We start from the raw sequence: 13,500 nt of genomic DNA on the forward strand, positions 1-13,500 counted from the left end.
ATCAACCATGTATGAGTGTACCCTTTTCCCGACATTTATTGCTACTTGTTTTTTGATAATTGTCATTCTGGCTATAGTGAGATGAAATCTCAGCATAGTTTTAATTTGCATTTCTTTAATTGCTAGAGATGTCAAACACTTTTTAATATATTTGTTGACTGTTCATACTTCTTCTTTTGAGAAGTATTTGTTTAGTTCCTTTGCCCATTTATTGATTGGGCTATTTATTTATTTATTTATTTTTTGGTGTAAAGCATTTTGAGTTCTTTGTATATCCTGGAAATTAACACCCCATCTGAGGTACAGGTGGCAAAGATTTTTATCCCATTTTTTAAGTTCTCTCTTCATGCTCTCGATTGTTTCCTTTGCTATAAAGAAAGATTTTAGTTTGATGCCATCCCATTTTCCAATAAGAATTTTTACCACCACTGGTTACAAAATTTTATCAAGTGCCTTCTTCATACCTATTGACATAATGATTGCTTCATTCTTTTTTTTCTGTTAATGTGGTTAGTTTTATTGATTTATAGAGTGCACTTTCACATTGCTAAAATAAACTATATTTTCTATAATATATATTACTTTTTATGACATTAAATTATAATTTCTAATATTTTATTTGCATCTATAATTATAAAAGATTATTCTATATATGAATCTTTAACATCAAAGTCATCCAGATTGAGATTTCTCTTCATTGTGAAAATGTTTTTATCTCTTCAGGAGGCTGTGGTGAGTGAGGCCTTGAACTGAATACGTAGCCTCAGGCCTACTGAGAGAGACGTGCCAGGTGTTGACAGGTGTCTTGGTCCCAGCCTGGCCGTCCCTTGTGCCAACACTCGTTGCCTGCTGTCCCTGACAACAGTCATGCCTAGGGATCAGAAGAGGAAGCTACGTTCTCGAGCCAAGCGCCAGCAAGCGCGATGAGACCCAGGGCCTCAGGGGTTCTCAGGCCACTGCAGAGGAGGAGGTGAACACTGGACCTCAGACCCAAGTAGATATGGGAGGGTCTGTGAGGCAGGGTCTTGGAAACAGCCCTGGCCCTGGCAGGTGCACTTACTCTACCCACAGTTTTCTCTCCTGCTTTCTCCTCCTCATCTCTCAAAGCCTCCTCATACATCTCATACACCTCTTCTTTTGGTAAGAGTGCATCCCCCAGCTCCCCTGCTGCTGACATTAGCCAGGTGTCTCAGAGAGCCCCACCCTCTAGCTCTCCTGGTGCAGGTGATTCCTGTAAAAGTTCTGAAGTAGGTGCCCAGGAGAGAATGCCAGGCAGCTCCCAGGCAGCAGCCTCTCCTGAGAGCTCACATAGAGATCCTCTCACCAGGAAGGCCAGTCTGTTGGTGCAGATCCTGCTGGAAAAGGATAAACAGAAGAGCCCATTACACAGGCAGATATGCTGAAGGTGGTCAACAAGAAGTACAAGGAGTACTTCCCTGAGATTCTCAGGAGAACCTCTGAGCATGTGGAGCTGGTCTTTGGCCTTGAGTTGAAGGAAGTGGATCTCAACAGTCACTCCTACATCCTTATCAGCAAACTGTGGCTCTCTAGTGAGGGAAGTCTGAGAGGCAGTAGGGGCTTGTCCAAGACGGGTCTCCTGATGATGCTCTTGGGTGTGATCTTCATGAAGAAAAACCGTGCCACTGAGGCACAGATCTGGGAATTCCTGAATGTGTTTAGGATCTATGCTGGGAGGAGGCACTTAATCTTTGGAGAGCCCTGGAAGCTCATCACCAAAGATTTAGTGCAGGAAAGTACCTGGAGTACCACCAGGTGCCTGATAGTGACCCTCCCATGAATTCCTGTGGGGTCCCAGAGCCTATGCAGAAATCAGCAAGATGAAGGTCCTGGAGGTTTTGGCCAAGATCAATGATACCAACCCCAATGCCTTCCTTAATCTGTATGAGGAGGCTTTGAGAGATGAGGAGGAGAAAGTAGGAGAGAAAGCTTTGGGTAAAGTGGGTGCACCTGCCAGGGCCAGGACAGTTTCCAAGACCCTGCCTCACAGACCCTCCCATATCTACTTGAGTCTGAGGTCCAGTGTTCACTTATGTTTGAAGAGCAGTTAGCTTTTTGTGGGCTGGGAGAGCAGTGGGCTGGAGGAAGCAAAATGTTGGTGGTCTTTTCCTGTTATGCATAAGTAGAAATCTATCTTGTTTGGGTTTTTATTTTGCAATGTTGTTCCTTTTAATTGAAGATTTATTGTGCTTCTGTTTATAACCTTGTCAGTGATCTAGTTCTCACATTCACTGCTGTGTAATGGGTCTGAAAGGTACAGTTGTAGTAGTTCTAAAAAAATTTTCACAGACCATGTTTTCTTCATGATCAGAACTAATCAACATGTTAACAGACAGAGGTTTTCAAGGAAATGTGAAAGAACCTCACATTAAAAGTTCTGTATAACATTATGGAGAAAAAATGTAAAAAGAGAAATGTAAAAGATGCTTAATACTTGGTTTGGTTTATTCCTTAATTTATAGTTGCCTCTAATCTTTTTTTGTCTTTTGCTTGCAATATTAAATGACATCTTGGATTTGCTTACTTTATTCTAATTTATGTGAAATTAAATAATAATAAATTAAATTAATAACTCAAAAAATGTTTTTATTATCAGATTCACCTTCACAATTTAGGATTATTCAGATTTTCTATTTTCTCTTTTATCAGTGATTTTATTTCATCTCTACTGTCAAATTTACTGACATACATATTTTAATAATATTCATTGATTATCTTTTTAATTGTTCTAGCTTCCATAGTAAGTTCAACTTTTTCATTCCTGATATTAGAAATTCATGTTTTGTGCTCCTTTATTTATTTTTTCTTGATTAGCTTGGCAAGCTTGTTTTATTATGTTTTCAAAAGTATAAGTTTTGTTTTTACTGATTTTTCTTCAGTTTTTTTGTTATCTAATCAATTTCTGATCATTTATTATGACATTGGTTCTATATACTTTTGTTCAGGTATGATTCTTCTAGAATGATATGGTAGCTTAGTTGGTTTCCAGTCTTTCCCTTTTTTTTTTTCCTGATGTATACATTTAAAGGGAATAAAACCTATTCAAGCACTTTTGTTTAAAGGTATCTCCACAGTTTTGATTCACTTGTAGTTTCATTATCACTCAATTTGAAATGTTCTAATTTCAATTGTTGTTGCTTTTTGCCTAAGTCAGTGATTGCTTTGGGGACTTTCTAGTTACCTTTTTGTTTTTGTTTTTGAGTTTTATTTAACAGTAATCAGAAACATATCTTGAATTATTTCAATTCTTAGACGTTTGCTGGGATTTACTTTTTGATACTGTGTACAATCAGTTTTAGAAAATATTTCATGAGTTCCTGAAAAGGATGTTTCTTGGGTTTTATTTTCAGGTTCTGTGAGGATTTGATAATTATATTTGGTTTTTGTATTTTCTTACTTATTTTTGACTGCTTATTTTATCAGTTATTGAGAGAAGCACATTAAAATCTCCCATGTTTATGAATTTTTACATTTTTGTTTTGAGTTAAGTTTTGCTTTTCATCTAATCTAAAGCCCTACTATTTGATAGACACAGAGTTAGAGTCAGGGCTTTTTTTTTTTTTTTTTTTTAATCTTCCTGGTCTTCCACCATCCCCTTTATAAGAGTTTCTTTTTCTTTTTCTTTTTTTGTCGTTGTAGATGGACAGAGTGCCTTTATTCTTTTATTTGTTTATTTTAATGTGGTGCTGAGGATCAAACCCAGTGTCTCATGCATGCTAGACAAGTGTTCTGCCACTGAGCTACAGCTCCAGCCCGTTTCTTTTCTTTTCCTTTTTTGGTGGTGCTGGAGATTAAACCCAGGGCCTTGTGCATGTGAGGCAAGGACTCTACCAACTGAGCTATATCCCCAGCCCTACCATCCCCTTTATCATTGAAAAAATGTCTCCCTTTATTTCATTTATTGCCTCAAGTGTTTTTATACTGCTGTTTTTATACTGTTTTATACTGCTATTTGCTACAGAGCCAAAAATATCCTTTGATTTTTTTTATTTGTCAAATATAAGTTTTTAATTAGGATTTTCAAATATAAACCACAATGAAAATCATCAAACAGTATTGTGAACAGTGTAGCAGTATAAATGTGTGTACCGATTCATCATAAAAAGATGGCATTGGGACCTGCTGAATACGATTTCTTTTTCATCATTTTAATTCCAATATTTTTGTCATCACTATATTTAGAGTTTCTTCCTTATATGTGGTGCTTTGCTTTTGCTTTTTTAAATCAAGTTTAATAATAAGACTTTTGTTTGGATATTTAATCTACTTTTATATTCGGTTATTGTTCCTACCACATGTTTCTTCTGTTTAGGCCCCATTTATATTCCATTTTTGTCTTGCCATCATTTTTTAGTGTTTAAATATTTTTATTCATCTGTTTGTCCCTTTGCCTAACTTACTAGAAATTCTTTGTTTTTGTTTTTCTATTTACTCATTAATCTGGGTAGTACAAAATGTATCCTGGTTTATTGATTCTATGAAAACGATTACTTTGACCAATTCCTGGATAATGTCCTTGACATATTTAAACTTCTTTTTTGACCTGTTGCCCACCATTTGTGTTGTCATGTATTTTAATTATACATATTAAACATATAGTAATGTTTTAGAGATAGTTATTTTGATTTACCCCCATGTGTTTAACATTTCCTATATTGATTATTTCTCATTGAATTCCTATATATTTCTTTTCTTTCCTGTTAAGGTCATTTTCTTCTGCCAGAGTGTAATAAAGTCCTTTTATTATTTCTTTTATTTCATGTCTGCTAAGTACACATTTTCTCAATTTTTGTTTATTTTGCTTTTATTTTTGAGGGCAGATTTATCTATTCCCTTTTTGGAGGTTGTCTCTCAGCAAACAAATTAGATGATATTACTAATACTCTCTCCCTTTCTTCTTCTAGTTCTACTTGTAGAAACAGCCCACCTGAAGGAAGTTTTTATTCTTGATTGTGGATATATTTATCTAGTGTCACTTTCTTGTTGATCATAGAGACAAAATGAAAAAGACCAAATTATTGATGCTTTGGTCTTGTGGTACATTAGATCCTAGAACCTGAGAGAGTTGGACTAATGGTTATCTTTCAGCAATCAGGTTCCTTGCTCCTCTTGTGCAAAAGAAGAAAGAAATTGGAATGCGGTTAGGAGTGTTGCTTCAGCAAGATGGCTCCACAAGGAAATGTAAGGATTGGCAGCCAACTGCTCTTCCCCTGATCCATTGTACACAACATTATAAGCTTTGGTTTTCTGAACGCATTTGTCTGAACATTAAGCCTATGTAGGTCATGCTTCCATTTGCATGATACGTTTTCTCTAATTCTGACAAATGCTCCCCTGTGATGTCTCCTTGGACTGCTAGTTGTTGGTGTTATTTTGCCTCCATTGATTTCAGAAAAGGGTGGGAGCAATATATTGATTAAATTTTATCAAAACCTCAATCAGGAACTACTAGTCACTCTTTCTTCAATTATCATTGCAAAATTCCAAGGCATGTAATCCAGTGTAGCTCAACATAGGCTTTGTTATTAGCTTATGGTGATATTAAGCTATATCAATGATTCTGGGCAACAAGTCAGAGGTTTTCCAAATTTTAATATAAATTCATTCTTAGTATGAATTTTCAGGAGAGAATTTAAAGTTCAAATAGTAAGTGGCATATGTATGTTCTTAGAAATCACAGTCCAAGTCTTTAAAGTCCCAAATCAGATTTTCTTAAAATTTTGCTTTGAAATAACAAAGACATTAAACACAAAAATTCCCTCATGTCAGTTTCTTGTTCTGTTTTGTCTTAGCAGGAGGAACTTTGGAACAGTAGAGATGGTGTTGTGTATCCAGCTCCAGCACTAACATTATGAAGTTGGATTTCATTGCCTCTCTAATACACATAGAACTCAGCTGCTTTTGCAGTTTTAACCTCATTGTTTGTGAGTCATATTGAGAAACAAATATAGAAAAATGTTTTTTCTCCAATGATTAACAAGCCTGCCTAGATGAAAACTATATTTTCTCTATTACCAAATCCTTGACTCAGCTGGGTCAGCTTAGGTAAAAGCTACACCTGTAGATTTCAATATCATTTGCTGCAGACCACACACTCATGTCTTAACAACTTGAATCTTCCAACCATCCCACACTATTGTAAATAACCTCAGCTTACAAATGCTAGCAATGATTAGCTGTTGGTCATTCAATGTCAACATCCCACGGAACCAAGTTCACTGAAGGTGAGAGTCCTTATGTGTTTCCCAAATACAATTCAATCTCTTCCCTCTCTCCCTGCCCGGTACAAACTAGAGGACCAGATATGGGAATCTGAGGGCATAAATTATGCCAATTCTTTCTTTACCACTAGTAGAAATGGTAATAAAAGTATCACAGTTCACTGGGAGAAAATTGTTTGTAGAACTTAGTTCAGAAAAGGACTATGAAATGCTTTTGTCAGTGTCTCCTCATTGCTGGTCTATATTTTTGGACAGGTTACCTTGGGGAAAATTTGGTATTCCCAATCATTCTCTTATTTTGGTATTGGGCAGACAGGTCAGAGATTTAAACCTCATTGATTATGAACTGCTAATACATTATTGTTACAAAAACTGGAGCAATGGATATTACTCATGAACCTGGCCACTCTCAGTAGATGCATAGGTGAAGGTTAGGCGAGAGGTTAGGAGCATTGCTCTAGGAAATTACCCATAGAAAAACATGAGAAAAAGGGAAATGGAAATTAGCTCTCAGAAATAAATTAATTATCTGACTACTAACTCCCCAAATTTACCACTTTAGCAAAAAGAAAAAAAATTATTTGGAAAGTACATCAATTTCTTAAGAAAATGATCCTTGTAATTCATACTTGTTCAATAGCTATTGTTTGTACTTCTTAGGATGAGGTAGAATGCTTCTGATATTTTGCTGAGGAAGTGATGAGAAGAACTGAGCAGGATCATGGAAACCAGAGTTGTTTGGAGTAGACAATAGCAGGCTGAGGAAGAGGTTGCAATAATGGCTGTTTTCAAGAAACATAGAGCACTTTATTATGTGGAGCTAGGAAAGGCAGAATTAGAATATAGTGATAGAAGAGTCTAAGTATATTTAAATTGATTTTAGGACTTTTAAAAATTAGAACTTATAAAAGTAGAAATGGAACACTCACAAAATACTCATATTGTTTGATGTATGTGAGCAAAAGCTAGTTAATCAGTAAAGTGAGAGAAGAGGATTTAGCAGGCGTAGGCCATTGGCTGAATCATGAGAGTCTTCTGATTCTGACTGTGCTGGGTATTGCTTGGGCATTGCTCATGGAACATTGCCATAAAGCAACTTATCTGGTCTTCTACAGCCTCTTTATACCAACTCACTTGGGCTAGTTTTGTTTATAATCCTGAATGAAAATTTGGGCAGGCAGCAAGCCTTCTATGTTTACTTTGAGGAATGATGAGGTTGCACAGAAACTTTAAGTTACAGAATAAACTCCCAATCCCCTAATTAGGATGTTCTCTTCCACACTATAATGTCAACTCTAAATGTGATGTAAGGTTGAGACATTTTCTATTTTCCCCTCCTATCTTGGGCCTGTTGAAATGGGAAGGATGCCACTGTGGAAAGACGCCAGTACATTTCCTTGAGCTCACATTCTACCTGTCCTTCCTCATCTTATAAATCAAGATTTTTTTATACTTCTTAGGGATGAAAACCGGAAAGGTGATGAGCTAAAGAGAACTGAAATATTGTTATTTGATAGATTTGTGGCCAACTAGTTTTGACACTTTTTGAATTGGGCACATCCCACAGGCACACTCTTTATCCAGTGTGAATTCTTATTTGCAGTAGTCTTTTGAGGATGATAAAATCATTTTCAGCTTCTTGCTTACTCCTTCTTCAGCCCCTGGGAATCTGGAGATACATTTAACATCCCTCTTTTGATGTCTGTTTTCACCCTTTAAGTGCCTGGTGGGTAGTATAGACAAGCCCATCAGCACCTTTCCCTCTGCTGGGTGTACAGGCCATGTCTGCAGGAGTCATTCATGGATCTTTTGTTTCAACAAATTCTGTGACTGCAGTTACTTATAAACCATAGCCCTTGAGCTTTTTAACACAATAATATTAGGCCAGTCTCCCAACAAATAGTTCAATGATCTCCAAAAGTATAGGGAGCTCTCTACCTCAATTGTAGGCAGCACCCCTTCATCTACAAGGGATGGGTGGTTAGCAGAAATCCTCCCTTTCTAAAAAGAGTATCATGCACAATTCTTTGTAATTCCCACTCTTGGCCCTTTATAAACCAATTGCTAAGGGTTTCTTATATCAAGTATGTCATACATATTGTTTGCATACTTATTATTTTTTTTTTAAATTATTTTATTGTTGGTTGTTCAAAACATTACATAGTTCTTATTATACCATATTTCACAGATTGATTCAAGTGGGCTATGAACTCCCATTTTTACCCCGTATACAGATTGCTGTGTCACATCAGTTACATTTCCATTGATTTACAAATTGCTTTTCTAGTGACTGATGTATTCTGCTGTCTATCCCATTCTCCACTGTCCCCTCACCCCTCCCCTCCCCTCCCCTCCCCTACTCTCTCTCCATCCCCTCTACTATAAATCGTTTCTTCCACTTATATAATTTTTCTCCTACTCCTCCTTTCCTCTTATATGTAATTGTGTATAACCCTGAGGCTCACCTTCCAGTTCCATGCAATTTCCCTTAACTCTCACTTTCCCTCCCGCCTATCATCCCTGTTTAATGTTATTCTTCTTCTCCAGCTCTTCGTCTCTACCCTGTCCTTGGTTACTCCCCTTATATCAAAGAAGACATTTGACATTTGTTTTTTAAGGATTGGCTAGCTTCACTTAGCATAATCTGCTCTAATGCCATCCATTTCCCTCCAAATTCTATGATTTTGTCATTTCTTATTGCAGAGTAATACTCCATTGTGTATAAATGCCACATTTTTTTAATCCATTCATCTATTGAAGGGCTTCTAGGTTGGTTCCACAATCTTGCTATCGTGAATTGTGCTGCTATGAACATCGATATAGCAGTGTCCCTGTAGCATGCTCTTGTTAGGTCTTTAGGGAATAGACCGAGAAGGGGAATAGCTGGGTCAAATGGTGGTTCCATTCCCAGCTTTCCAAGAAATCTCCATACTGCTTTCCAAATTGGCTGCACCATTTTGCAGTCCCACCAACAATGAACAAGTGTACCCATTTCCCCGCATCCTCGCCAGCACTTGTTGTTGTTGGATTTCTTAATGGCTGCCAATCTTACTGGAGTGAGATGGTATCTTAGGGTGGTTTTGATTTGCATTTCTCTGACTGCTAGAGATGGTGAGCATTTTTTCATGTACTTGTTGATTGATTGTATGTCCTCCTCTGAGAAGTGTCTGTTCAGGTCCTTGGCCCATTTGTTGATTGGGTTATTTGTTATCTTATTATCTAATTTTTTGAGTTCTTTGTATACTCTGGATATTAGGGCTCTATCTGAAGTGTGTGGGGTAAAGATTTGTTCCCAGGATGTAGGCTCCCTGTTTATCTCTCTTATTGTTTCTTTTGTTGAGAGAAAACTTCTTAGTTTGAGTAAGTCCCATTTGTTGATTCTGGTTGTTAACTCTTGCGCTATGGGTGTCTTATTGAGGAATTTGGGGCCTGACCCCACAGTATGTAGATCATAGCCGACTTTTTCTTCTATCAGACGCCGTGTCTCTGATTTAATATCGAGCTCCTTGATCCATTTTGAGTTAACTTTTGTGCATGGCGAGAGAAAGGGATTCAGTTTCATTTTGATGCAAATGGATATCCAGTTTTCCCAGCACCATTTGTTGAAGATGCTATCCTTCCTCCATTGCATGCTTTTAGCCCCTTTATCAAATATAAGATAGTTGTAGTTTTGCGGATTGGTTACTGTGTCTTCTATTCTGTACCATTGGTCCGCTCGCCTGTTTTGGTACCAGTACCATGCTGTTTTTGTTACTATTGCTCTGTAGTATAGTTTGAAGTCTGGTATCGCTATACCGCCTGATTCACACTTCCTGCTTAGCATTGTTTTTGCTATTCTGGGTCTTTTATTATTCCATATGAATTTCCTGATTGTTTTATCTATTTCTACAAGAAATGCTGTTGGGATTTTGATTGGGATAGCATTGAACTTATAGAGAACTTTTGGTAATATCGTCATTTTGATGATGTTAGTTCTGCCTATCCATGAGCAGGGTATATTTTTCCATCTTCTGAGGTCTTCTTCTATGTCTCTTTTTAGGGTTCTGTAGTTTTCATTGTATAGGTCTTTCACCTCTTTTGTTAGATTGATTCCCAGGTATTTTATTTTTTTGGGGGATATTGTGAATGGAGTAGTTGTCCTCATTTCTGCTTCAGAGGATTTGTCGCTGATATACAGGAATGCATTTGATTTATGCGTGTTGATTTTATATCCCGCCACTTTGCTGAATTCATTTATTAACTCTAATAGTTTCTTTGTAGACCCTTTTGGGTCTGTTAGGTATAGAATCATATCGTCTGCAAATAGTGATAATTTAAGTTCTTCTTTTCCTATTTTTATGCCTTTAATTTCTTTCGTCTGTCTAATTGCTCTGGCCAGTGTTTCGAGGACTATGTTGAACAGAAGTGGTGAGAGAGGGCATACTTATTTTTGATAGTCTTACAGAGCAATGTGGTATTGATTGTCATAGGGCCACCGGCAAAATTTTAGTTTTGATATTCTTTTTTATAGTTGACTGGAAAACATTTACTCAACATTGGATACATGAGTTAACTGAAAGAAGAGTTGGGTTGAGGAAATATCTGCCAATAAAGAAAATGACAGATTACCTAATATTACTGCAGACAAGTGACTTTCAAATAAATGGTGGGAGCAATGTAGACAATAATTCCCGCATCCTAGCAAAGTTTCCCAACTTCCATTGACTTCTAATTGGTGACTCCAAACTCAACTCAATGTGTTCAAAGAATTATTGCAATACTATCTTACCCTCAAGACACATGCTCCTTTTCCTGGCATCTGTGTCTTTGTTAAAAGCATCACCAACTGTTTAGCATGATGACTTGAAATTTGTAGAACAGAGGTGGAAGGTTATTGGAGAAGACTCAGTCTTCTAGGATGTATCCCTGTGGATGCACTGGTGGCAAGTCTGTTAGTGTCAATCCTAGACTGAGAGCATACAATTGCATGCTACATTGAGAGTTTCTCGTTGCCAGGTAACCAGATGCTACAGGATAATCAGCATTGTTTTTTTTTTTTTAACAGATCTAAGTCAGCAGCCAGTAGGGGGCAAAATGGTCTCCTTTATACATTATTGAAATTTTTTATCTCAACATTTTTTTTCTGAATGTATGACATGCAAATATATGTGTATACAATGTGCTGGGGCAAAGTACATAAGAAAAAAATCTACCCAGCTACAGACACATTTTCAATCTATGGAGAATGAAGCAGGAGAATAATATTATTTTCATTTTTATGAAACCATGTGTAGGGTCAGTGGACTAATAAATGAAATCTGAATTATTCATCAGCCTGTATGTCATTCAGATCTTTAAAATCAATGCTGATGGAGTATTAGAAATGTTTCAATTCTCACCAAACCAATATAACTGTCTCATTCTTTCTTTCTCTTTCACTTTTAGCCATTTGCTTTTATTTGGGATCTTGGATTCTGGGTACATTTCCATACATTGTCCTAATAACCCTAACACACATTAATAATTTATGGGCCTGAAGTGTCATAGGCATTTGTGAAGGAGCATTCCATACCCTGTAATCTCACAGTCATCCTGGATCTCTCATTCACATTAGTTAACTTAGAGTCTAATTTATAAATTTTCTATTCTTGGAATATGTTAGGCAGGGATGAGAAGAAAACAGATACTTTTTAGCAAACAGATATGCATATATGTACTGCCTCTATCTTGTTTTTAATGCAAATCTACATGAAGAAAATGGAATTCTACCCAAGGGGAAGTTATTGATTGATTTTATTCCATTTCCTCCAGTTTTTGCTTCTGTCTTCACCCCTTTAGATGCATTTCATTTGGACTTTTTAGAATTTCCTGCAGCAAATTCTCAGTACTTGCTAAGCAAATTTTGTCCTCAGGTTGCATTAGAACATGCCAAATTAAAAGGAATATTCAAGGAATATTCAAGCAAATGAATTGTTATTTTATCTGTTAACTTTTTTTGAATGCTTGCTTTCAAAAACAACTACAAAAGAAACAAAAAAAAACCAACTTATAATTTATTGAATTACTGAGGATATAAGTAGAACAGTGGGAGATCCCTTATTACTGCATTCACGTAGTGCTGTGGACTTGACTTCAAAATGCCTCAGGTTAACAATGGTAACCAGCATTCATAGAGTATACACTCCATGTCAGGTATGTCTCAAGTATTTTAACCTATTGTACTTAATTTTCACAATGAAATGAGATAAAACCCATGACATTTTTTTTCTCTTGCATATGAGGAGTTGGAGGCACAGAGTAGTTGAATAACTGCTAGTGTCACACAGCTGCTAGAGGAGAAGCCAGATTCCAACTCAGTCTGTCTGGCTGTGAGGCTCTCACTAAGGACTGATGTTTCTTCAGGCTTGGACATGGGGGTGCTCTGTGAATCATCTAATGATACAGAATCATTTCCTTTCCAATTAAATAATTTGTATTTCTTTTGTATTCTTCAGTGTGTAAATTGGAATGCTTTCCAATTATGCTTCATTCTTTGTGTCTGAGGATGAGCAATATGCACATAAATGGCACTTTTGTGCAATCTTTAAAGACCTGGGATCTGTATTCATTGGGGATGGGATGTAGGAGTTTAAATGTTCAAAAGTTCCCCAGATTCGGAGGCAGTTGCTCTTCAGATAAGCCTCTGGGAACAACAAGTTTGGAGCAGATTTATGAAAGAATATGCCCATATCTAAACAATAACACATGAGATTTTGGCAAGGAACCAAATGGCACAGATGGATGTGGGTGGTAATTAGTTCAACTGGAGCTACCCTATAAAACGTTTCATCACACTGTTGGTTCCAAAGCAGTGCGGATTGTCCCTGGAGAGTAGCTGTGTTGACTGCCAATTTTCTAGTAGCTGAGCTCAGACACCAGGATGGTGTGCTGTTCACAATGGGCACTCCATAAATAAGATAATGGCAAAAATAAACACGGACCTAGCACTCACCCCCTGTAGACGCTTTAGGTGCATTAGCTCTGTGAATCCTCTCATCCTTCCTCTATTTCAGATTACCGTCCGTGTCCATTTTTCTCATTAGGAAACTGAAAACAGAGATGCAAGGAATAAGTGAAAGAACTGGGATAAATTTGACTAATATGAGCTCCAAGAAAATGTTTCAACGATAACATGAAACACATCACTGTGCTTGTCCTTCCTTTGCCAATCCAAAGATGAAGATGGGGCCTTTATATTGTTACAGTTTTATCACATGATCTTCAAGATTTAAGAACTTCCTGT

General features: G+C 36.9%; 1 pseudogene across 1 annotated transcript; it reads left to right on the forward strand.

Moving 5' to 3' along the window:
* The first annotated feature begins 867 nt into the window (after nt 1-867).
* Nucleotides 868-2,069, forward strand: LOC308641508 (melanoma-associated antigen B4-like; annotated as a pseudogene). Its single transcript has 2 exons — nt 868-918; nt 1,146-2,069. The product of its transcript is annotated as a melanoma-associated antigen B4-like (transcript).
* Nucleotides 2,070-13,500: the final 11,431 nt, after the last annotated feature.

Source organism: Spermophilus citellus (genome assembly GCF_964194105.1).
Source record: "Spermophilus citellus genome assembly, chromosome: 2".
NCBI classification, from domain to species: Eukaryota; Metazoa; Chordata; class Mammalia; order Rodentia; family Sciuridae; genus Spermophilus; species Spermophilus citellus.